The sequence below is a fragment of the Meles meles genome, chromosome 16 (assembly GCF_922984935.1).
Source record: "Meles meles chromosome 16, mMelMel3.1 paternal haplotype, whole genome shotgun sequence".
Taxonomy (NCBI): domain Eukaryota; kingdom Metazoa; phylum Chordata; class Mammalia; order Carnivora; family Mustelidae; genus Meles; species Meles meles.
In genome coordinates, this window is record NC_060081.1 from 30,914,039 (window position 1) to 30,939,721 (window position 25,683).

Sequence of the window (25,683 nt, forward strand, 5' to 3'; positions counted from 1 at the left end):
CATGATCATTGCCCCTCCCAGCATGCTCTGAAAGGCTCTTAAATTCAATAGGCAGAATGAAACCCAAGCAATGAAAATACCACAAGCTCTCAAACTTCTGACGAGTGACAGCGAGGGACAGAGCAGACGCACAGCCTCCTCCTGTTTGGACCTGGAGGCATAGCAGCGTGGCCGGCCACATCCTTAAACCATGAACAGACCAGAGAATGGCAGGATGGTGCCATTAGAGGACCCATGGGGCTCAGGAGGAATGGCAGGCCCGTCTACTTACGACCCCGTGGGATCAGTCTGTGCCCGTGCCCACACTTGAAGCCAGATGCAGCCACACATGAGCTCGGAGTGCCCACACGTCTCCCTGCAGGTCCCTGCTGAAGTGTGTGCCGAGCCCTGGGGACGCGGACACATCCTTCATTCCGTCTTTGGCCTCTTCTTGACCTGTGGAAATGACGATGCCAAGTCTTGACGGCTTGTTCTCATCTTTATGTAACACCAGCCACGCTGTTGTTTCTGAGCGATCAGACCGCCCTCCAAAGAGGGTGCGGTACCTTCATTCAGACCAATGGGGAGAGAGAAACTGAAGGCCAGAGAATCAGAAGGAGTCGGGGGTGGTTACAGTCTCGTGGGAATTGACACAGGGACTTGGAATGATGCCAGGAGGTTCACAACTGCGGGTGGCACCTTCCAGATCCCTGCGGCCTAAAGGGGGCTCCCCACCCAGCAGCAGCGGCGGTATGGACCCTCAGGCCCTGGCCCAGAACCTCGGAGTCAGAATCAGCGTCTTAACTGGATTCTGATAGGATCTGTAGACATTTAACCTTAGAAATTAAGGTTGTGGCAACGGATCCAAAGGCCCGTGTTACACTCAGCCCTGCAACACTCACTCCAGATACAAAGTTTCTTTCTCCCCGAGATGGAGGGAAACATCACAGATGCAAAGACAAGATGTAAAGCACGGAATATGTACACAGGGATTGTCCGGCTCAACCTCAGATGTCGCCGGAAAATACAGACACAGAAACACACTCATAGAACACACACACACCTGCACACACACCTGCGTGCACACACCTGTGCACACACGCACCTGCACACACACCTGCGCGTGCACACACACACACATCTCCTGTCCTCCAGCAGCTCAAGGTTTCAGGAGAAGATGGGGAAGCATAAGGTGTAAATCTAAGATAATAGAACGTCACAGAAAACCAGTTTCAGAATGAATGAAAATGACAAATATTGAACAGGTCAGTTGTGACCTGGGCCAGACACCCAGCCCCAGATGTTCGCCACACATCAAGGCCCAAAGGGATGATGCTGGCCAATCTCACCCAGATTTCAAAGGGCCACCGACACTTCCCGCAGGCCGCTGTTTGGGGCTTTAGTCCCTGCACAGAATATGCTATGATGAAGCTCCCGCCAGGCGGGGTGCGGAGGAACCAAACCAAGGAGATGAGGGTGGAGTGCTGTGAGTGTCCAGGAGGCTCTGGGGGATGACATGCCTCTTGTGGGGCCACCAGGAAACCCAGAGATTCCGGACACAAGGCCCGCTGCCTGGACGGGGCAGCTGCTCCATCTCAGAGCGAGAGGGGACAGAGCACACCCCCCACCCCCCCGGGCAGACGGTCCCTTCTCACTGAGACGGGACGTCAGCAGCACACAGGAGGACCAACACCTTCGTGCTTGGCTTTCCAGTGCACCCATGACTGAAACACAGCCACGGACACGGCAGCTTAAAGCAGAACGTACCATTCCCAACTCTGGAGGCCGGAAGCCAGGTTGGGCCTATTCTCTCTGACACCTGTGGCAGGGTCCTGCCCACTCCTTCGAGGGAACCCCCTGCTCCCCTGTTTGCAGACGCCTCACTCCAGTCTTGGCGTCCACTGTGACCCGCCAGACCACTGGAGGTAACGTCCTTTCTCGTAGACGCCGCTCATGGGTGTAGAGACCGTCCTAATCCAGGAGTACCTCATGTTAACTTAAATAAATTTGCAAAGACCCTTCTCTCCCCAAATAAAGCTACACCCCAGGCGGGGAAGACGGCAGCACATCTGTCTAGGAGACTCCGTTCGGCCCGTTATACTCCGTGACGTTCTCACCGCAATCTCTGCCACCAGGGCTATGAGTCCACACTTGTCAGAACCCGCTCTGCCTGTCCTGAGCCTGTGTCAGCTGCAGACTCAGGAGCACTGTCCTGTTCAGGGCACACTCACACACACACCGGCACACTGTCCTGTTCAGCGCACACTCACACACACACCAGCACACTGTCCTGTGCAGTGCACACTCACACACACACATGCACATACTGGCACACTGTCCTGTTCAGTACACACTCACACACACCGGCACACTGTCCTGTTCAGCGTGCACTCACACACACACACCCCGGCACCCGCACCCCCTCGCCCGTTACCGCACACACAGGAGACTCACCAGCTCTGCCTATGACTCCTCTGAGCTTCTCTTGTTAATGATTTCCTTTAGTGCACGTACTCTTAAATGTATTTTTAATTAATTGGAGTTTTTTTTGTAAGAGAAAGGGGTGGCGATTACTGAAGGATCCGAGTGCCACAGGGTTGCCAAAGGCTCGTGGTGTCTGCCATAACTGGAAGTTATTCTTCAGCGGAGAAGCGGTAAATACCAGGGCCCAAATCTCGGACAGTCTGCGGCAACCGCGCACAGGGCGTGTCATCATGCCAGATTCCTGAGGGCCAGTGGATGAGAATGCTCCAGAAAGAAGTGCAGGCAGGAGGGGAGGGGGGAGGGCAGCAGGGAAGGGGTGAGAGAGCTGGGAGAGCCAGGCCTCGGGCTGGGCTGTGGCTCAGTAGTTCTGCCAGGGGAGCGCTGTCTAGGGCAACTGATCGATGAGGCTGTGGGCTTCGATCTCACCCTTGTGACTCACACGCAGTCCACTCCATCGATCTCCCTGACCATTCCGACCCTTCCGCAGGGATGCTTCTGTGAGGCACCCAGCCCTACCTGGTAGCTGGGCTCTGGGACAGACCACCCTGCTGCCACGCCTCCTTTTGCCACTTCTTCCGCCACCAGTGGAGGGTGCTCCAGGGAGGACCAGAGTCGCCTGGCAAGAGCCAAAGCCATGCTGGGACTCCTGTGCAGGCATCGCTGAGGGGGACCGACACTCCAAAACCCAGCAGGGTCTGGGCTCTCTGCCACCGGGAAGCTTCTCCACAGCCACAAGAAGCCCCTCCTGATTGTCATGCAAACCACAGCTCGGCAATACATTCGCCAGTCTCCCCGCAGACTTGGGGACGTTCAGCCCAGGGCGTGTACCTACTAGATGAAAGGAACACGCTAAGACAACGGGAAAGCCCGGGAAACGGTCTGATGCGCACTCATGTCTCCATCACTCACAAGAACGAACGGAAGATGCGTTCTTCTGCTCAGGGGCTTAGGGGTCCGCCTTGCACCAGGCCCTGGCCTTGGCACCAGCAATGCTGCTGACCAAGTCAGACCAACCTCTGCCCTCAGGGGTGGGCCTGTGGGGCGGATCACACGCATCCGCTCAATGCCCCAAACTGATCACCGAAAATGACCTTGGACGTGGCGCTTCACGGTGAGCAAGACCTTCCTCCATCCACGGTGCTACTTTGTACACAACACAGGACGTTCTGCACAACACAAGGCCAGTGTTTTTCCGGGTTTTTTAAAGAGAAAGACCTGCTTTAGAAGCCCCACAGCACACCCTGTGTGAAGAGATGGAAAGATGCCCCAGCTGAAGCTCAGGTGGGCTTTCTGGTCTGGCTCACTTAACCCAGTGCCTCACCCGTCGCACCCAGCAGCTCCAGAGAAATCGCCAAGTAACAACCAGGATGAAGAAACTCAAATTAATCCATCCTGCCCTCCTTTGCTCTACGCATCCCTCTAGCTCCTCATCCATCCTTTCTCCATCTCTCCATCCACCCACCCACACATCCATCATCCATCCATCCCCCTACCCCCATCCATCCATCCATCCCTTCATCCGTCCGTCCGTCCATCCATCCATCCACCCATCCATCCATCCATCTGTCCATCTGTCTACCTGCCATCCACTCATTTCATCACTCATCCTTCCACCTGATCATGGGCAGCTTCTACAGCCTCTCCAGACCACCTTGCCCACTTGCAGAAGGGCCGCAGGATGCAGCTAGCGGGAGTAAAGGCAGTGATTCTCTATGGAGCACGTAGAAAGATGAGCCAAGCAGAACATGGGGTCCTGCTGGCTCCAAGTGCATGCCAGCGTCACTTCCTGCTTCCTAGGACGTCACCCAGCTGGCCTCAGCGAGCTGTTGAAGGAAAGGCAGGGAGCACACGGGTTCCTCTCCAGGCACCCTCAGCCCCTGGTGCCCCCCAGCGCCGTTAGCTCTGGTGACACTCCTTTCCCTGGTGCTGTGGGAGTGCAAGGGCAGAAAAGCAGACCAAGAGGCTTGGAACCAGCCTGTCCCAGAGGGAACAGAGCGCTCAGCCAGAGTCACCCCCAGAGCCGAGTCCCCAGCCCCAGCACCTGAGCTGTGCGGAGACAAGGAGAAGGAGGCCCTTGGCACACTCATGGCTCAGTTGTCGGCCACCACGAGGACCGGCTGCTGCTAGGACTGGGCCGGGCTGGCCAAGTCGCCCACCAGAACTCCTCCTCCCCGCCCCCATCCCCCCAACGCCCTGCGCTGGAGCATCTGTGACTTCTCCATCTGGCCCAGGAGCAAATACGCCGCCACCCTTTCCAAAGGAGCATGTTCCACAAACCACCTTCCCATTGCGACCGCGGGAGAGAGAGCACGAGTTCCTGGCTTTTTGAGTGGTTTTTGTCCTCTCCTAATAGGATCTGGATAAGCCATTTTCCTTTTAAGCCCAGTTTACTTGCAAGGAGCCCATGTCTGACTCTTGCCACAGAACACAATGATTTTATTACCACCTGAAGACGATGAATACTCTTGAACCCCCGGCACAGATAAGCGCTGAAGCTGCTCTCACCGGTGCTGCTGGGTGGCCGTGCTTCCACGCCGGCAGCCTGGGACCGTCGGCACCAACGGGCGTGATCGAGGCCCCAGCACCTTCATCTGCCACCATGCCACTGCCTCAGAGGCGTGCTTCCAATGACCCGTGTCACCTCTCCCTGCTGCCCAGGCCCATGACAACCACAGCTCAGCCTGCCAGCCTGGCCGTGGACGGCAGGGGCCGGCTGGACAAGCATGATCGTTAATTAGCAGCCACTCTGTGCCCGCCCCGTTGGCCGGGGCTCACCGCCGCCACCACCGCTCTGGGTCCAGGATGTGATTAGGGAGCCAGCCCCTACCAGCCGACCTCTTCCAGCCCCAGGCCGTGGCAAGCCCTGCCTAACTGCCCGCTGGTCAGCCAGTGACCCCATAGTACACGGCCACAGCCTCAGACGCTGGGGGGCAAGAAAATTAGGCTGTCAGTCAAGAGGGACAAATGTGATTTCTTCCACTAAAACACATTACACAGTTCAACTTTGGGGGCCTGAACCAAAGATCAGAAAATCCCATTTTTATGGATCAGCCAGGCACTCCGGCCATTCTGTGCAAGGGGGTTTTTCCAGGAGCATGTCGCCAGAGGACTCCATGGAGGAATGTGTTCTATTTGGGAAAAACAAAATCATGAGAATGAAAATACGCCCGAGGCTTCTTTTAACAAGTGGGTTTGGATAAATAGATTCCTAAAGGTGGATCATTGTCCTCCCAAATCCTATTGGCCATGGTTTTCTTTCATCCTGTGAAACTCAATTCCACCAAAAACCTGCAGTGCCTGAGTAATGTTTCACCGTGGCCGGAGGAGCAGAGCTGCATGCATTTCCTGACAGACCTAGCTCACCGCCAGGTCACCTGTCCACCCGGGCAGCGGGGCCTCGGTGTCTCCGTTTCTGGACCTTCCATGTAAGCAGCCCCAGAAACCAGAACATGCTTCATGGTCAAGCTTCCCTCGTGGGCAGCTATGGCAGGGTTCACCCAACAAACCTCGCCCGCTGGGGAGCCGGCCCCTGGCCACAAGGACACAGACCTGCAGCCTGGAGGCACGCCAGGCACCCAATGCAAGATTCTAGCAGCCGCCGCGTGAGCACAGGGAGGACATGCAGGCAGCACTTCTCCAGCAGCCTAGGAACCAAGCCCGCGGTGTCCACTGGACTCCCAGCTCGGACATGCGCCAGATGTCCAGAAAGGGAGCATGAGTGCCCTGGGTGTCCCTGTGACGTCACGCTGCAGTGGAAAGGGACAGGGCAGGGCTCACAGCCCCGTCAGTGTCCATCATGGTCTTCATTTTCAAGACGAGCTCTTGCAGGCTGAGTGAGGACCGCCTGTCCCTGGGTGTGTGGCAAGGTCACGGGCATGCACCCACTCGCACACACTCGCACACATGTGCACACATATTCTCATGCACACACACATGCCTTTGACTTCTGGACACCGAGAGCACTGCGACCCCTGAGAAGGCCGACTCATGGAGGGAACTCGGTGCCAGGGCCATGAGTGGGGAGCAGGGACCCCACGTCTGCATCCCACCTGAAACGACTGTTTTACACCAAGCCTGATGTTTCAAGAAGCACAGTTAAGGAGTGTGACGTCAGCCGTGTGTAAAATGACGTGGGCCGGCCGTTCTGGTGTCAGCACTGCCATCCTTCCACCTGGACCCCTGACCATGACTCCTGGGCTGATATCAGTCCCACTGCACCCCAGGAAGCGGGCCCAGAGGATGGCTGCGTGTTCCCGGAGAAGTAACAGATGCAGCTCTGAAATCTGCCCAGCGAAAACGAACCCGTCAGCGATTCGGGGGTTCTTCGCTGCAAGCTGGCACACACATCCCTCCTCATTGTTTTATTTTCGGTTCTCAGTGTCTTGTGAACCAGACCAACATGCAGGGGTGTTGAGAAGCGTTTTTGCAGCCATATGTTTGTTTTCACGATGTTGCCGAGCAGAAGTGTTTGCTCATAATTTCTCTCCTTGAGTAAAAGCATTAGCTACCAAACACTCTTGGCTTCTGAACTGCCACCAGCAGCTCCCCGCCCTCCGTCTCAAGTCATGCGAGAAGAACACGCCAGCTTCAGCCACTTGATCTGGAAGGTTCTATCCAGTCCTGTGCAGAATGGCTAAAAAACCTGGACTCCTAAAGTCCTGTTGTGGGACGAGTGTGGTGCTGGAAGGGGGGGGTGCAGTGCTCCTCCCGCACACCCTTGCAGCACAGCTGGGGGCCTGGCTTTGGAGGAGGGTGCCCACCCCAGCTGCCTATGGAACAGAGCCCAGGCGGCTTCCCCCCCTCAGCTCTCTGCGCAAGGGTGTGGGGAAGGAGAGGACCCAGCTGCATGCAATTTAGTCAACACGCCATCAACCCAAACGCTTGTCCCCTCATCTCTCAGTGCCCTGCCAGGAAAGCGGGAATGGGCAGTGCCAACACCCACCGCCACAGGTCTGGGGTGCCCCCCACCCCACCGCCCCGCCAGCCCACGCCACCCTGCTGGCCGGGAGGGAAGGGATGCTTGGGCGTGGGAAGGAGGAGTGGCAGGAAGGGTCTAGGGCCCTGGAGAGGAGCTGGCTTCCAGCACCGGGGGACAACCTCCCTGTGAAGGCTCCCATGCCCCCACGAGCAGCCCCCACTCCGAGCAGGTGAGCTGCGCGACATCACCCCCATGGTGCAGGCTTTCAGGGGAGTCGCGCCCGCGTCTCTAATGAGGCAGAACATTGACATTTGGATCACACGACTGTGGAGTAATCCTTTCATTTCCTTATCTGTGATGAACAGAGCAAAAAGGATGTGAGAAATTGGTTCATTCTTAACCCTGGATTTGCAGTTGCAGATCATTAAATTGGAAACTGAATACACTATCCATCAGTGGTTAATAATGTTCCATTTCCTTTCTCTCACTGTTCCAGCGCCGTTAGGGGTCTGCCCGGCACGAAGCACCTTGGCAGGGCTGGAGGGGCCTGGCCGGGCTCGGGGTGGCTCCGTGTCTGCGTGTCCTCATGTCCTCCAAGGCCCCTCCAGCCGGCTCAGGCCTTGGGGGACACACACTATGGCCTCTGGCCCCAAGACCAGACCCCACTCTGAGCCACACTTTCCACGGGCAGCCATGGTTCCTCATGACCTTGGCCACGTCCTCCCAGCTTGCTGGTCTCAGCTTCCTCATCTGTCAAATGGGACTGAAAACACTGAGCTTCAGGTGGTGGCTAGGAAGACCGAAGAATGAGGCCTTTGGGGCACGAGGTCCTGGCCAGGGGCCCTTCTCTCCACGTGTCCAGGAGAAAGGAAAGTGAAAACAGGAGGGTCTGGCAGAAAAGCAGGAAGAGGGGACTCTGTGTCATGTCGGGTCCAGTCCCTGGCCTGGAGATGTGGATAACGTCTCCCTGGAACAGAGCCACCTTTCCTTACCACCTGTCCACGGTGTTTTGTGCCACAAGAGCAGTCGTGTGGGTCCTCCAACATCCGGACAGCAGAGCCTGAAAGAATGACCATCAGGCCCTCTCCAGAACACTTGGGCCACCGGGTCCCGCGGCTGGTTAAACTCTCAGCTCCGGGCCTTAGGGAGCGACACTGCCTTTCACAGAACCTGTGGAGGGGCTCCAGCCGGTCCGGATGGGTTTTGCTTACTTATTAATACAAACAAATGGTCTGGATGAGAGAGATCCATCAACCACCCGCTTCAGCACCTCTGAGCCGAGTGCACACGAAGCCCACGTCGGCACACACTAAGCAACCAGGGCAGACGAAGAATGCACTGAGACTAGCCGAGTAAGAGACCGCAGGACCCCCCTGAGGAATGCCAGTGGCAAGGGGCTCCCAGAAATGCAAGCGTGTTTGCAGGCTAAAGACAGAGGTCGGGTTTCCCCAAAGGAATCCCTACATCCGTGTCAGCCACGCCCATCACCCCACAGTCACCTGCAGCGGGAATAGGAACAAATGCGGACGTGCCATTTTGAAAAAGAAAGAGGAGGGAAAAACAGACTTTCTGAATGGCCAGCCTCTCCACTGACTAAGCAAATGCAGGGCAGTTGATGCCACCCCTGTCACTCTGGTCACACCGGTCACATCGGTCACACCGGGACACAGTTTTAAAAGAGTGGTCCCACTAGCGCAGGGATACACACGTCCCCAGCGTCCTCCCCCGGAACACAGATCAGCACCAAGTCTCGTCTTTTAACCAAGTGCGTCCCGGACGGTGTCACAAACACAGGCTCTAACCAGAAACTCTGAATTCTCTTCCTAATGACCCGTTGCGAAGAAACGAGAGCCGTGCCGTAAAAGGAGTTTGCAAAGATCTTCGCTGCAGCGTCAAGTCCGGCCGCAAAGACCTGGGAACGTCCTGTCCCACCACATGCAGGCCGTACGTGCGTGTGGCAAGCCATGCGTGTGCACACTCAACCACACCACGTGTACACATGTTTGTGAGCACCACACACAGCACCCACATCTTTGCACACACGCTAACACGTTCGAGCCCACGAATACACCACAGAGGCACTCCCATGCACAAAACACATGCGTGTGTGTCTGTGCACACACACGTGGAAACAGGAACATGCCGGTCACATGAAAACTTGCACACACAGCACACATGCACCTACGACACATCCCAACTGTGCAAGTCTGTGCACACACACGCGCACACATACACACGCATGCACACATACGACACGCCAAATGAGAAAGTGCTTTCTTCAGGCGTGGGAGATAAAGTTACGCTGAATTTTCTTTGTATTTTTCTCTTTTTCAAGTTTCCAAAAAATTTTTTTGGCATTTTAAAAATACAAAGTGTTGGGGCGCCTGGGTGGCTCAGTGGGTTAAGCCGCTGCCTTCGGCTCGGGTCATGATCTCAGAGTCCTGGGATCGAGTCCCATATCGGGATCTCTGCTCAGCAGGGAGCCTGCTTCCCTCTCTCTCTCCCTCTGCCTACTTGTGATCTCTCTCTTGCTGTCAAATAAATAAATAAAATCTTAAAAAAAAAAAAAATACAAAGTGTTATGTTAATATAAAAGGGAGAGATGAAAGGCACTTTTTAAACGAAACTGTCTTCTCCGAAGTGTGTTATGTTCATTCTTGCCTTACTTCATCCTCCGTCCCACTCCTGCCGGGCCGCCTGCTCCATGCCCCTCCCCCATCCCGGAGCAGTGGGGGTTTTCAAAGAAAGGTTCAAATAGGTGGGAAGTGTGGACAGAACCTGCGGGGTCTGCAGAGGCCGAGCGTTCTCCCGTGTTTATCATGTGGGCGGTCGGGCTGGGAGAGTCGACGGGGGGCCCGTGATGAACGCACAGGTCTGGGGTCTCTCCCCTGATATGGTTACAAGCACGTGTCCCCTCCGGCTTTGGGGTCGGCTGTGTGGACAACCCTGCCATGGTTCGTGGTGCTGTCATGGAGGGGGTGACACGTGCACATGGGGCCACACGCCACTGCCTGGATCCCGGCATGCAAGGGGGAGCCCTGCCCACCACAAACTTTGGGTCAGAGCAGGTGGACTGCTCAGAGCCACGTGTCCAGGCGGAGAGAGCATCATGTGCCCTGGATTCCAGCCGAGGGACAGACCCTCGGAACCATCATCCCTCCTATTCTCTTTAGCACTCGTGACTTGCATGGGGAACACCTCATCCCCATGGGAAATCAGCCACGGGGGCTCACCACCAAGAGCATGGAGATGGAACAGAGCTGGGAGGCTGCCGCCTGCTCACCCGTGCAAGGTCAGACCCCTGGGGAGGTCATCCAGGGCCCCAGCCCCACCAGGGTGGCAAGCACGCACGTCATACATGGATGCCACGCCCTGCGGTCCCCCCACGTCCCCTCTCAAGTTGGACCCTGCTTCTGTTCTCAGGGACCGCTCAGTGTACAGAAGTACGTGTGTTCAACAGGGAGATTTATATCAATGCCTGATCTGCTCTTACACAAGCCCGGTAAAAGCAAAAAACACCATTAAATCTGTGCTGCACACCTGGCCCCACTCTCTCCATGAGAAATCAGGTTTGCAGGAATCAGGACGTGCAGACGCTGTCCTCAACGCTGGGAGAGAAGATGGGGGTCTCCGTCACTGGAGGACCCCGTCCCTGGCACTGCGGGCGTTGTGGGCACTATGACAGTCCCCCAGCTGTGCCACAGGCCCCACACGCAGACCTGATGCTTGGGGGCCTTCAGGCGCCAACAGCCTGGGTTTGAACTACACTTGTTCAAAGTGTAGTTCAAACTCACTTTTCCTCCTTCATGGTAATTTAACACCAAAATAAGGTTCCTACTCTTGCTACCTACCTGCACCCATGCCCCTGCTTTCTCTGCACCAGGCTTCTCCCCTCACCTCCTTCTCACGTGCAGCCCCAGGGAACAGCCACCTCAGCCCAGCCATCCCCAGCAGCGAAGGCTCACGGCTAGTGGTGGGGGGTGTCCCCAGAACATGTCACAGGTCCAGGGCACAGTGGGGGGCTACGATCAGTGTGGATGTCTATTCAATGACCCCAGGCCTGGACTCTACCCACTGGAGGAGGGTTTCTGCCTTGCAACCATGGCCCTAAGATATCCCCTTCTCTCCAGTTACCTGTCTTCAAGACCAGAGTCAGAGCCTCCCATTGGTGCTGGCCTCCACACAGCCACTGTGTTACTGGAAACAGAGCTGGACCCACAATCATATGTGGAGGCCTGCAACTTGGCCAGTGACCTGCTGGGGGCTTGACTCCCAGAACATCACAGGCTAGAGATGTTCACATCAGGGTTCGCTCTGCTCACAATCCCTGGGCATTGGGAGCTCAGGCTACATCTGTGTTCCCCCACAGGGCCTGGCGAGGGCACTACCTCGGAGGGGATGCTCCCGTTCCCAGACCTCCCCCTCTGTCTCCCTCCAGCCGTGGGTGACCAGCCCCACAGGGGCTCGATGGTGGGGGGTGGGAAAAGGGAGAGCGGGCCCCTGACCTCCCCAGGCTGTGCCCCAAGGAGGCCCCACACAGCAGAGGAGCCCTCTCCACAGGTGTGGGGAGGGGGTCCTGGCCACCGGCGGGGGCCGGGGCTCTGGAGCAGACTTGACACCAGAGACTAGGCGAGGTGGGAACTCCCCAGGGAAGAGCAGAGAAAAGGAATGAAGGGCCGAGAGAGCGTGCAGGGGTCAGGGAAGCAGGGATGTGCACACAAACCCCGCTGGGGAGCACAGGCCCCATCACCCGCTCAGCCATCAGCCCTGACTGGCTGTCCCCGTGGGCTCAGCCTGCTTCAGGCTGGGGTGCAGCCAGAAGTGGGTGTGTGTCTCTGGGAGACCATGTCACGGTGCAGGGAGGGTGACAGGTGACGGGCTCTGAACAGCAACCCTGCCGCATGGGTGTGGGGGCCGAGGGGGCGGAGCACAGCTCTGAGCAGAGGCACAGGGTGCCTGGCTGGGATGTGGTCCCAGCAGAGGCCCCCACACAATATGAAGCAGGAACCAGGAAAGCACCGGGAGCTCGGTGTCGCAGAGAGCCTGACGGAGCAGGGAGAGGGTGCGTGGGGCCTGCGGCAGCACGCCACAAGTGCCCCTGGAACCCACTCCAGCTCGGCCTCCGAAGCCTCTTCTGGCTGCACCTGACAGTGAGAGCCAACAGGCGGCAAGATGCTGTGAGGACACCATGAGCTAGCAGGACGTGTCTGACTATGCCAGCCCCGGCCCACCTTCTAGAATGTTCCTGGCTGCACTCTCTGCTTTGGAGGGATGGCTCTTGGGAATGGCAGTCATGGCCACGTGGCTTCTCAACCTGGAAGTAAAGGAATGCAGGGCGGCCCCGGGAGGGAGGAGGGGGCCAGCACAGAGACCTCCACCCCAGGCCTCAGCCCTCGACCCTTGCAAGTCTCAGTATTTCTGCTGCAACAGAGGCTCTGACCATCTGTCTCAAAACGTCCACCAGTAAGGAATGATCCCTCCGCTGGGACATGAAGCCAGCCCCCACTTGGGAAGTGAGTGCATCAATTCAGCATTGATCAGTGACTGTGAGTGCCTGGGGCGCTGTCCTTTTTCGGAGGCCTCTCAGACTCCACAGGCCATCATCAGAGACCCAGCAGAGCCTGGACTCCATCCTTCTACAGCAGAGAGAACATGCTTCCTGGCACTCCCACTCCCCTCCACATTGCCTGTCTCTCGTGCCTTCTGAACTTGTCTCCTGGGAAAAGCAAGTGAGCCCTGGGCAGACGTGCTCCTGTGGGCTGAGCACCAGGATGGGACGCTGCCCCAGCCCAGCGGCCACCATGCAAGGCAACTGTAGACAGTACACAAACACATCCTTGATGCAGAAGGAGCACGCTTCAGTATCTAGAATGAGTGTGTGCATAGCGCTGAAACACCACATCACTGCCTCATCTCAGTAGGCCTCCGGCTCGACAAGCCCAGGAGAGGGGACGGATTGATGAAATGGGGTCAGTCAAGCAGCTTGACTCCTGTACATGCAGACACACAGGTGTCTCCAGATCTCCACTCCCTGAGACCAACATCGCTTGGCAGAACTACCGCATCCTCCAGAGAAGTGCTACCCGCAGACAGGGCCATGGTGGCAGGCAGGATGAAGAGTCAGGTAACTAAAAACCTAAGGCAGAGATCAACAGGTGGGCCTCCTTGGCACCCTGACCCTCAGATGTGGAACTTTCTGCTTTGCCGACATCCAGACCAGCCAAGTAACCCAGCAGGAAAAGTTTACCAAATGGCAGCCCGTGTGCTTTATAGCTGGGTCACAGCACAGGCCCCGAGTTGGAGAAAGGCACTGGGGCCTGAAATGTGAAGACTCTGTCAGGCTTCTGGCCGGCACCTACCCTGGGGTTCTAAGTCGGAACCGGAGCTGGAAAAGTCAGCCTCGTGTACTGCGTTGTGTGGATAAAGGGTGGGGCGGTCTGGCCCAAAGACCACGTAATAACCACCGCTGTTATCCAGTTATGACACAGCCCACAGAGGGGCAAGTTCATTAGACAAAGACCCACTTGTCTTACTTGGCTTTGATAATGGCTTAATAAATACACTGAATGAGCCCTAACACAGAGGTGCAAAATGAAAAACACTTTTGACTTTTCCACTCGATGCCCACCCTTCTCTAATGATCATGCTCTCACATTTTCTTGCTTATCAATTCCAGCCTCTGCCCCTCCAAGAGGTGCGAGAAAGCTCGTCTCCTTTTCCTGCAAAGAATCCTTCCTGGGAGGGAGGCTTCGTAGGTGATCTGGGGAACTGGCACCGCTCTCCAGCTCCCTAGCACACCTCCTCCCACACATCTGTAGCTCTAATGCCACACACATACATGTGCACACACACTCACATTCATAGCATGACCACAATTCTGTCAGACGTGGAGGAGAACCCAAGAAACTCCACATCATCACATACTTTAATAAAGCTATGAAACAACGGAGGTGAAAATAATTAATCTCACTTAGCTCAGGCAGAGGGACAGGAGAAGGCAGCAGAATGGGGCTCCATGGAGAAATCGGATTGGAGGCAGCAGCCCTGGAAGGTTCCCACAGATCAAAGGGCAGCTAGGGCAGCCAAAACAAAGGAGCAGAGCAGCAAAGGAAGGGATGTCAAGTTCCAGCTGCTCCAGCAGGTGGCTCCATGCTGGCCCCAGAGGGGGTGGGCGTGGTGTGGAGAAAAAGGGAAAGGGGCCCTGGGACCATGGCCTGGAGAGCCTAAGACCCCCTGGGACCCCTAACTAATGGGCCAAAGAGTGATGCAGCCGCTCTGGTATCTGTGGATCTGGTATCCAAAGATCCACATGCATTTCTGAAGCTAGATGTCACCACCAACAGCAAAATAAACAATGTGGAATATTAATAAGGTGTGGCATCTTGGGACGCCCACGCCTTTCTCTGTCCAACAGCCCTTGACCCCATGGCCTTCTAGAATAACAGGCCCAGTCTCCATTATCAAGCATCGTTTAACCACCACCTGGGGCCTCCACGGATATCCATCCCACAAAACACCAGACGTGGCCACAAGGGAAACAGCAGTGTGGGTGAGCCTGTGTGAACACCGGCCCCGTCATTGCCCTGTGAGGAAGAAGGGGACGGCGGGAATATGGGATCACACTGATCCACGGAACAAATGTGGCCTCTAATCCTCTCTCCCCCAATCCCCAGGTAAGACACCAAGATTCACACCTGGATCAGGAAAATCCTCCACAGATCAAGCTACTTCGCAGAGTCTAACCAGATTACAGTACATCTAATCTCAGCCCTGGAGATCATTTACAAGCAAAGGCATCAGCTCATGATTGGTGTAGAGTCCTGGAAACATGTTTAGGTCGGCACTGCAGACATGCACTTCTGGCCCCACGTTCTAGCTGAAGAGTTAAAGTAGGAATGAGGCTTTAATTTATGCTCAGGAAAATAAAAATAGATTAAGAGGATCCAAGTCAAGCCGCTAGAAGAGGTTTTTCTGTGCCAAAAGACAGGCACTGTGAGTTTCCCTAAACAAGTTATCATTTTAACATTGTAAAGCACTAGACTTATTTTTTAAATAGCAAAACTACAATTCTCTCTGCACACCCGTATTGCCGCTCCGCTGTGCTCCCGTGTAACGAACCGACTCAGCGATACGGGCAGGACAAGCATGTCTGTGCCACACTAGACGGCCGGCCTTATCAAAATCCAGCGGCATTAATCCCTCCCTTACATCAAAAATCAAATACCTTTCTGGAGAGAGGCTCCTGTCTCATGAAGAGCAGTTCCCCTGGGAGACAGTGAGTGGAGATGAACGGCACAATACGTTTGGAAATAAATAGATAAGGGTTTGCCTCCACAGCTCCTGCCTGGCTCTTGGAACTCGGGACTCTTTGCAGGAAGACACAGACGAGCGGCCAGAGTCCCAGGCGCCCTCCCCATCAATCTGCCCTCCTCGAGAGTGACCGGGGTCTCTGGCAATAAACAAGGCCATCATCTGGAGTGTCATTTACAACAACAGAAATTTGAACCTGTGTGGCATTTAAGTAAGACGGAAACAATATTATTTCAGAACCAATAAGGGAGAAATGCAGTGAGGCAATTTCTAGATAACCGCCAGGAGGGGGTGGCTTCCTGATGAAATAACCACCTTCCAGAGGGAGGAAACAATGCAATTTTCTGCCTGTGTGGAGAGCGGACAGACAGAGGGTGGGCTGCTGCCTCCTGGTCTTGGGAGCGGCCCCGGCTCCCCCGTAGTTGCTGGACATGATTAATTAGTGCCTCCTTGAAGCGGCAACCTAAGGAAGCCACCGGGGGACTTTTGTGGGCACATCCCAGAATGATATCCTTCCAGAATCCTCCTTTTAGAGGCCAACAATGGGGCATGTCTCCAGCAGTCCCAAGCCCCACGCCAGCGCTCCCGAGAGCGTGGAGGCCTGGCTTAGAAAGAACTCTCTTCTCGCTGCCTCTTTTTTAAAGGGAGGAAACACCACTCAGGACAGAATCCAAGAGAAAGGAGGCAACCGAGTCCTATTCCCAAGTACCCCTGCTCTCGGGCCGCCATCCTTCGGCCCCCTTCCCCCACCCCCTGCCCCCAGTCAGCCCACGTAAACCCAAGTGGGTCGGTCCCAAGAGCCCCAACCTATCCGGACCCAAACCTTGGTGTGTTGGTGAGGCCCCAGCTGCCCTCTGTTTTAATGTTTCCCCTGGGAAAAGGCAAAAGTAAGATTCTCTTATGTTGGGATGGGCCCATCCAGGGAGTGACACCTCCTCTCCCATCCCTGGGGGAGGTACAATCTCTCCAGGCTCACCCTGCTGGAAAATCAAGTTCCTTTCCTAGATTCTCAAGGCCTCATGCACCATGCGACGAGGACAGGTGAGAGGCACCAGCGCCATGTCAGGGAGGCCGAGAGACCTTCAGACACGGGAGCCTCTCTGCTGCGGCGTCACAACAAGCTGGAATTCAGCCCACGGCCCTGTGCCCACCCAAGGGGAATGTAAGGAATCAGGAAGGTGGCCCGCAAGACCCTCCGCTGCACTGAGTCAGCCAGGCTGGAAGCGAGGGCTGTCGTCCATCGCTCCAGGAGAAGCGGCTCCCTTGTCGAGAGCCTTGATTAAATCCAGCAGAAGACGCAGGACCTGCAGGACCCCGGGGAAAGTAACACCTGACGAGCACTTCTTCTCCCCGCTGGTTTTCTCTAGGTGCCCAGGCATCTGCTCTGCCCACTCAAACTTGCATCCAAGGAAAGCAAACAGGACAGGGGATGTGTAGAGGCTAAGATGAGGAGACCCTGAGTCTCCAGTCTCCCAGGTTCTCCCCGGGAGACTCCAGGAAGTTCCAGAATCTCTGTGTGCTGGAATCCCTACCCAAAGAGCGGAGACAAGCCCATTCTAATTTTAGGGGCTGTCACAAAAGGCTGTCGCCGTCATCATGTTTAAAAAACCAGAGGTTTTTCTTGGAACACTGAAAAAATATAATAAAGCTTAAAAAAAATAAAAAAGAAATCAGAGGTTTTTAGGGACTACCGGGCTTACAGCGTTTCGAACGCAAATCCCCGACGCAGGGCCATCTCAAAGACCCACCAGCACAGGACACCTGTGCGGCGGTGGACAGGGCTGCCCAAGCAAAGACTCCAGGCCTAGGAATGCAGAGCGCCTGTTCCTTTTCGACCAAAAATTCCCAGAGAAAGACCCCGCCCCTTCGGAGACGCTGCGCCTTCCCGCAAAGGTGCCATCACTCCACCAGGAAGGAAAAGACCTGAAGCTCTCACCCTCCCCCCCAGTCATTTTCAAAGGATCCAAGACTTCAAATGGATTTCAAAGGCCTCTGTAATTTTGGCAGCATGATGTTTTCTGTCTCATAACGTATTTTTATTAGCCAGGATTGTAGAAAATTGACGTTTACCAGCCATTAACCTTTTAAGCGTGTATTTTTTTCCCCACATGGAAGCGTATCTCACACTTCTCTGCAGATCAATCCTTAAGCTGTCCAGCTCCTTTAATGGAAAAAACCAGTCATCCTGGAGCCTCCCTGTTCTCCAGAAAACATAGGTTCTATCGTTTTACAGACGTTTGATCACAGTCTTCTCTTCTGCAGCCCTTCCTGGTAATCTGTTGTTATCTTAGGATGTTAGGACGAGATGAGGTAAGTGGCATGATCCCTTCTCCGCACAAGGGAAGGTCAGAAAGCACAAGGTGGTTTAAGAAACAAGCGCCCAGCTTTACAGAGGGCGACCCTGTGCGCCAACACCTAGCTCGGTCAGCTTCCCACCCCCCTGGTCCTTCCCCACCCCAGCACCAAAAACACCCTGAAGATCTAATCACACCAGAACCCTGTTAACAAGTAACCACAGTGAACAACTCAGGCTCCCGTGGCCCTCCCTGAGCCGACAGAGCTTTCAAGAAGCCGTAATTTGTTTATTCAATTTTTAAAAACATGCCTTTTGCCGAAAGGTCTCTGGCTGCACATAAAACACGAAAGGCCAAGAAGGAAAATGTTCCCCAACACATCCATAAAGACCTATCGAACAGAGCTGCGTCTAACAGAAAACTGACGGCATCAAAGGCTGGGTCCCCGCATCTCAGGGCTCGACCCTCAAGACGAGCATCTGAGCTCATCCACCTACAACTGGGGCTGCACCGAAAAGAGAGGCGCCCACGGCCACGGAGGTCCGGGCCCCGCATCAGGAATGCGGTGTTGTCTCAGAGGGTCTACTCCTGGCTAGGGCCTGCATGTGGGCTCCCCAGGGCCTCCAGGAAGCAGAGCTTCTGCCGACCAGGCTCTACTTGGCTGAGCGGCGGCAGCAGCAGCGGTGTGGCCCGGTGTTCATGCTCCCCAGGCCGGGCACCGCCCACCTGCATTACCCCACCGGCCCTCCAGACCTGCACCTGCCATCGGAACCACATGTCTTCTTACAGTGGGCGCTCTGGAAGGTTCCCCGGGACGTACACCTGCGGCCACACAGTGGATGGGAGTCCAGGCCCTTGGAAGCCGCTCAGACATGGACCACAGGGTGCCCCGTGTCCACGGGGAACATCCGAGGCTGCGGTGCCCACGGCAGGGGTGGCCTCAGGCGACAGTCTGCCCACCTCCACCCGGGCTCCTCGGCACCAGCGCAGGACCGTGAACGAGGGGCCCCAAAGCGGAACACATCGGCGTCCCCAAGCAGGGGAAGGGGGCCTGCCTCACAGGGTGGTTGTGTGGATGGGTCTGGCAGGCCCCAGGGAGGCACCAGCGCGGTCCCCAGCACAGAGGAGCCTCAACCTGTGGGACGGGTGGCAGTCCTACGACACCGGGACAAGGGCCGGACACCAGGACCAGCATGGGGCTTCCCGTGCTCGCCAAAGGCAGCCACACATGAGGCTCATCCTACGCACGGTGTTCAAACGCCCGTAGGTGTCCCGTCCGACCAGCCAGCCGAGGCTTCCCTCTGCCAGCATCTCACTGAAGAAAAATAAGAAAGGGAAATAGGGCGTCTTTCTCCTTGAAATCCCTCCAGACTGCGAACTGGCCTGAGCCTGGGACGGAGCAAGAAAGCAGCCCCTGGCAGTCCCAGCGAGGGCCCTTTCCCCTCGGCCCCTGCGACCAGAGGCACTCGTGGAGAACAGAAGACGTGACCCTGGGGCCCAGTGCGAGCAGAGCTTGGGGACCCAAGACATCGTGAGTCCAGCTGCCACAGTTCTTCTCAGGGAGGGATGGGCCAGTCCCACCCCAGACCCCACAAGAGTCAGGACAGCCAGGCTGCAGGACACAGCAGCCGCTGACTCTCCGAGGGGCCCTGAGCTCCCCCGGCACCCACACACCTGCGGACAGGGAAGCGACGGTCCCCAAGGATACACAAGGCCATCCCCATGCAGCAGTAGGAAAGGGAGGTGGCAGGGACTGGCCCAGAACAAGCGTGCGAACCTCTGCTTTTGGAGAAACCGAGCAGCCAGGCAGCAAAAATGTGGCTGCAGGAAGCGCAGGGAACTCAACTCGCGGAGCCAGAAATAAGGCCTTTTTGCATTTGCTGGGCAAAGCAGTTTTAGGGAGAGAAGAGGCACGTTCTGTAAACGCCCGCGCCTTCCCGCCGGCCTTGGCGTCTGGACAGCAGCAGAAGCGAGCCCTCCTCCCCTGGAGCCCGGGGTTCCGCTGACCATGCCCACAGACAGACCAACAAAGCATTGATGACGTCACCACGCGATCTGCTCCCAGCTCTGACCCTCGTGATGATGGCATCTGACCAGGGATGCTAATGGGATGAGAGCAACTGTTCCATGGACATTTCAGTCCTGATGGCGTTGTTCCAGGTCACACTTTTGAAGACAGGACAGGGGTCTCTGCCACAAAGGGCCTTGTGCACCATCCCTGTGGGGTGGACGCTCCCAGCATTTTGCCTGCCGCCCGCCCGAGCTGTGCGCTCAGACGCCACCTACCACCCGGCAGACGCCCTTGGGAATAACGTGGTTTCTGCTGACCCTGGGATTCTGAGGCTAAAATCCCTCTTGACCTGAGGTCTTCGGCTTGAAGCAGCACCAACTTCCCTGGGGGACAGATCAATCCTGCAGCTCCCCAGGGCCCAGCCCTAGATTTCTGATGCACCGGGTGTCTGAGCATCCCGGGGCTCCTGTAGCAAATGACCACAAGCTCAGGGGGTTAAAATAACAGGAACTTATTCTCTTGATGTTCCAGAAGCTGGCGTCTGAGGTTCAAGCTGTGGGAAGGGTGATGCTGCCCCCGGGAGGCTCCAGGGCAGGGTCCCTCCTGCCTCTTCGAGCTCCCGGCCTCTCCAGCCATCCTGAGGTCGTGGCGGCATCTCTCTCCCTCTGCCTCCCTTCCTGTGGCTCCTCCTGTGTCTGTGTCTCTGCTCTTCTGTGTCTTATGAGGACACCTGTCCTTGGATTGGGCCCCCAGACCATCCGGGACAATCTCATCTCAGGAACCTTACTTAATTATGTCTGCCAAGACCTCTTCTCCAAACAAAGTGCCGATAGATGACTCTCGGGGTGTCCACCATTAGACCCACTATGGTAGGTCTGGGAGGGGATGCAGGGGCCTGCGGGTGTCACCAGTGTCCCCAGGCACGCAGCTCCCCAACCACGCTTGGACGTGCTAGGCCTCTGCTCTTCAGATAAGGAAGCTGAGGCCCACAGAGAGGAGGGCAGCCAGCCAGGCCCCTGTCCCAAGGATGCCCGTGACTTCCCCCCCTTCTCCCTCAGCCTTGCAGGCAGCAGAAGCCTGGGACCGCGTGCTTAGCAAACACGGACACTGAGGCCCCCCTCAGCTTTCCAGCAGATCAGCGTCAACAGTGTTCAAAGTTACATTTGGCAGCAAAATCAACGCGAGACAAAGATCCAACATTTCTCCATGTCGGGTGAACAAACAGGTGCACAGCCCCGAAGGAGGACTCGGGGGTGGGGGGCACCGCCCTCCTCCGTCCTGCTCAGAGAGAAAAGGATCCTTCATGGACAGACACGGGTTTGCAGCCCCCACCCAGGGGCTGGAACATAACGAATCTGGATTCCAAATGGAAAATGCACCCATGGCAGGCCAGGAAGTCCTCCCTCCGCCCCTGCGGCTTCTCCTGGGGCCTCGGCCTGGGCAGGGAAGCTCCCGTCCTCCACCACAAGGACTGTCCTCCCCTCCTCCCATCCGAGGCAGGGGGAGGGACTCTTGTGCTAGTGGATATTTATCTGTGGATATTTATCTGTCAGCTGAAGGCTTACCTTAATCCTTCCTAAATCCCCACATGCTGCCGGCAGGAAATCAGTGAAGCCAAACAAGGAGCCTTTGGAAGCCTTGAGCTGCTGTGGGCTCTGCAGCCTGCTCCCCCCATGGCTCCCAGCGGCACTAGGGACACGGGGCATGGTGGGGAGTGGGGTGGGAGCCCCAGGAACGAGGCGGGACTGGATGAGCGGCACGGGGTGTCCGAGCACTGGCATGTCCTGACCACAGACTCTGCCCCGGGACCGCCAGGAAGAATGAGCTCAGCCCACGCCTTCACGGCCGCCTGGAGATTGGCCCTGCTGGACTTCCGGTTTCCAGAACAGCAAGCAGCTAAATTTGTGTCTATCAAGCCACTAACTATGCGGGCTAACTACGGAACAGCCGGATCCGCGACCCAAGAGAACTCCTGCCTGCGAAGGCGGGCGGGGGATTGCACAGTCACAGGGTGCTCTGCGCAGACCCAGCAGGGCTAGGGCAGGACCTGCAAATGCCCCAAGGCCCCAGGTGTCTCGGAGGCGTCAAGGGAGCAGGTGTGTCAGTGCCCGGGAAGACCTCACATGCACCAGCTTGCCCCGATGGAAGTCAGGAAGGGGAATGGGAGAAAGAACACACCCACCAAAGATAACTACCTAGCTTTGTTGTTTTGTTCTCTTTTGTTGAAGCGCGGAAGTCAGGGAGCCAGCCTGAAACACCAGGAGAGGGCAGCCTAAAGCCAGGGCAAAAAGTCACCCAAATTCTGAACCTTGTGACAAAAGCAGGCCAGCGGGCAACTTTCCACGTCCCCCTCTGGGAACTAAAAGCAGGGAGCCTGTCCCATGAGGCTTCATAACACGTGAGGTGGGGAGCTCTACCGCCCTTGGTGCACAGGAACCCGCACGCAGTATGGTGTTTTGTCGTGATGGAATTCACTCGAAGTCAAACTTGCTCCTTCAAATAGAATAACCAGCACATTCTTTGGAAGGACGAACCCTTGCTTGTTCCCTTGTTCTCAGCTGGTGATTAGTTCTGGCATCTGCTTAAGCATGTTTCAAAGATGCAGAGATGGAGGGATTGCAGGGAGCGAGGGGGTAGACCTGGAGACCTATCATGGGGGGCCCTGGAGACACCCGGGCAGCCAGACCTGAGAGCCCAAGCGACCGCGAAATGGCAAGGCTGGCCCCAAAGACAGCCAGAGGGGCATCACCGTCTCCAGCGAGCGCTCCACAGAAGGTTCTGGGGGCTCCTTCTCGGGGACCCCGGAGACGGCTGCCAACAGAAGCCAAGCAGGTCTCAGTGCAGGTCTCCAAAAGGAGGGTTCCTCCGGCTTCCAGAGCAAGAGATGTGCTGGTGTGAGGCCAGTGGAGCCGCCGGTCAGGAAGCAGTCCTGCGTGGCCGCCCTCACCTCCACCCCTCGTGCAGCCGAGATCCCCCGGAGCTAGTCAGCACTGCAGTAGAGACCCCAGGCCTGCTCCCCTTGCTTCCTGGAGGAGGGCGGCTAAGAGAGCCAGTGGAGACTGCACATTCCCCGATGGGCGGAGCAGACAGGCAGCCTGGCTTCCTACATTGAATGATTCATCCACATCCTGGCCCGGACACGAACGTGGTTGACTGTTCATTTCATCCGCTCGGCAAACATGTACCGAGCACCACGGTGTATGCTCTGCGATCCGGGGTGCTGGACATGGATTCGAGACCACAAGGAGCAGAGCCGCTACAGAAAGAGTAAGACCGAGGCCCAAGGAACAAAGGATGGGTAGCGGGTCCCCCCAAAGCTGGGCTCAAGTCAGAGGATGAAACGTGTCCCAGGCTTCCAGAGGGAAGGACAGCTACTTGCTGCCGGGCACCGCACTCGCTTCCCTCACCCAGGATCGCCTTCACTAAAAAGGACAAAAAACCCAACTGAGGTATTTCAGCCTTGGTTTTCTCACCTCTCAGGGGGACAACGAGCCCAGAGGTTATCTGGATGTGGTTCAAGCACGCCACCTAGGATCTAGTTCCCGCTCCACCATCCTCACAGTCACAAGATGGCTGCTGTGTCTCACACATCATGTCTGTCTTCCAGGCAGGAGGAAGAGGTAAGGGAAAAAGGCAGAGGGCAAGGCCAGATGAATAGGTTTCTCTCTACCAGGAGGAAAGAAGGAAAAAGGAAAAATCCTTTCCCAGAAGCCTCGTCGAACAGAGTAACCTAACCAGATGGTCCTAGCCGTAGCAGGCCATATTGCCACCGCGGTGTAACAGAGTCCACCTGTCGTGTGAGCATCGTGGACAGGACTGTGCGTACGCTGAACACAGAGTAGGAGTCTGAGGAAGACGGGGAGAGTGGACGCGGGACAGCAGCCTGTGCAGGTGGTTTCTTATTAGTACTACCAGCTGAGTGTCCAAGCAGCTCCCCCTCCCTGGCAGGTGAACCAAGGGGGTCCAGATGTGTTACAGTGTCCACGTTCTTGGGCTCATTCACGACTTCATTTGAGACTTTCACTGCACAGCCACCACCGCACGGGTCAGGCCCAAAGCCAGGTGTGGCTCGGCAGCAGACCAGCTGAGCCTCTTGTCCTGTGTCTCCTGACGCCTTCTTCCCCAGTAAGAGCGACCCGTCTCACAGGGGTCAAGCCCACCTGCCTGGAGAAGAGGCTAGTGTCGCTATACTTGTCAAGATAAGATAGTGGTACCTCTGGCCCTGCCCATAACACTGTGCACAATTCTTAGGTGCTGATGCCAAACATCTGCATGTGGGCTCTTCCCCCATCCCTCCCTCTCCCATCCCTCCCTGTTCCATCTCTCCCTCTCCCATACCTCCCTCCCTCTCCCATCCCTCCCTCTCTGGGCCTTAGTATGCAAATGAGTCATTCATTCCAGAGTACATTTAGGGACTGTGCTGGAAGCCACAGCCTTAAAGGGCAGACACCCATGCTTATCTCCTCCATATCCATTCCTCCCTCCTTCCTTCCTAAAACAGAATCTTACTTGCTCCAAGGAGATGGATCTACCAGGTGGTGGATCAAAATAGCTCTAACCCAAATACGACGACACAATTCTCTGCTTCCCAGCAATTCTCTGCATCCCAGCCTCCCCATCCCTCTCAGCTGGGAGTGGCATGTGACCTAGTTGTAGCCAAGGAGAACAGCAAGCATCTCAAGAAAGTGCTTGATCTCCTCCCGCAGGAAAGGGATGCAAATGGTGCCCCTCCTCCCTCCTTTATCCTGCTCCAAACTCAAATGCAATGGCCAGAGCCACAGCAGCCAGTTTACAACTTACAACTAGGAGGTAGTAAACCGGGCTGACAAGCCACAGACAGGAGAATAAAGATCAGGTAGTGATAATGGCGGTCACAAGCTGCTCCAGCCCCTGACCATCTCTCTTCACCATCACATGAGAAAAATTAAGCCCCTTCATTTAAGGTTCTGGTAATGGGGTTTAATCCTGTTGGCTGAGCACACTCTGAGATGATCTAAAACAGCACAGCAGAGTGCCGGAGCTGCTGCCTTCGTGAACCCTCCTGTTTCAGCAAGAGAGATGCTGACCCAGAGAGCAGAAGTTCTCCGAGGAGGAAGCAGAGTGTGGCTGGGCTGCCCAGGACTGCCCTGAGCTAAGGCAGAGTGGGAGCACAAAGGCTTCCCGAGGCAGTCTTCAGAAACAGCACTCCCCTCTTCTCTGTATTGTGAGGTTACCATCCAGACTCCACGCCCTCCTGCCCCCAGCAGACATGGCTACTCACACACCAACTCCTGTCCAGGACCCAGGGTTAATAGGACCCACGCGTCCTGGGCTCCCACTATACAGCCTATCACTCTCCCATCTTTGGGGGGTTTGCCACGAAGCTGGTCTGGGTTTTCCAGGACTCTGCTCACCTTGAGAGAGCAATGCAGTTCACTGCCTCAGCTGTGGGCAGGCTGTCAATTAGTAACAAAGCCGAGAAAAAGACAGCAGCTCAGCAAATGCCCCACACTGAACTAGGGCGCACGGAACGTCCCATTTTGGCCTAAGGAAAACGGCTTAACCATCCTCCTTTAGATATTACCACGCACCAGTGATCATGGCCGTAAGTGAACGATCCTGAAAACAACACTACTGCTAATGGTACGGGGCTACGCTTGCGAGCTGGCCAGAGAAAGCAGGCACAGGAAACCCAGCTCGGAAGGGAT

The 25,683-nt window shown here is 56.2% G+C and overlaps 1 long non-coding RNA gene across 1 annotated transcript in view; it reads right to left on the reverse strand.

Moving 5' to 3' along the window:
- Window positions 1–264: 264 nt before the first annotated feature.
- The window catches only part of LOC123927187, a 29,204-nt gene continuing 3,785 nt past the window's right edge, over window positions 265–25,683 (reverse strand). The window contains exon 3 of the long non-coding RNA XR_006815375.1: window positions 265–435. This is a non-coding gene — a long non-coding RNA (uncharacterized LOC123927187). The remainder of the gene's footprint in view (window positions 436–25,683) is intronic.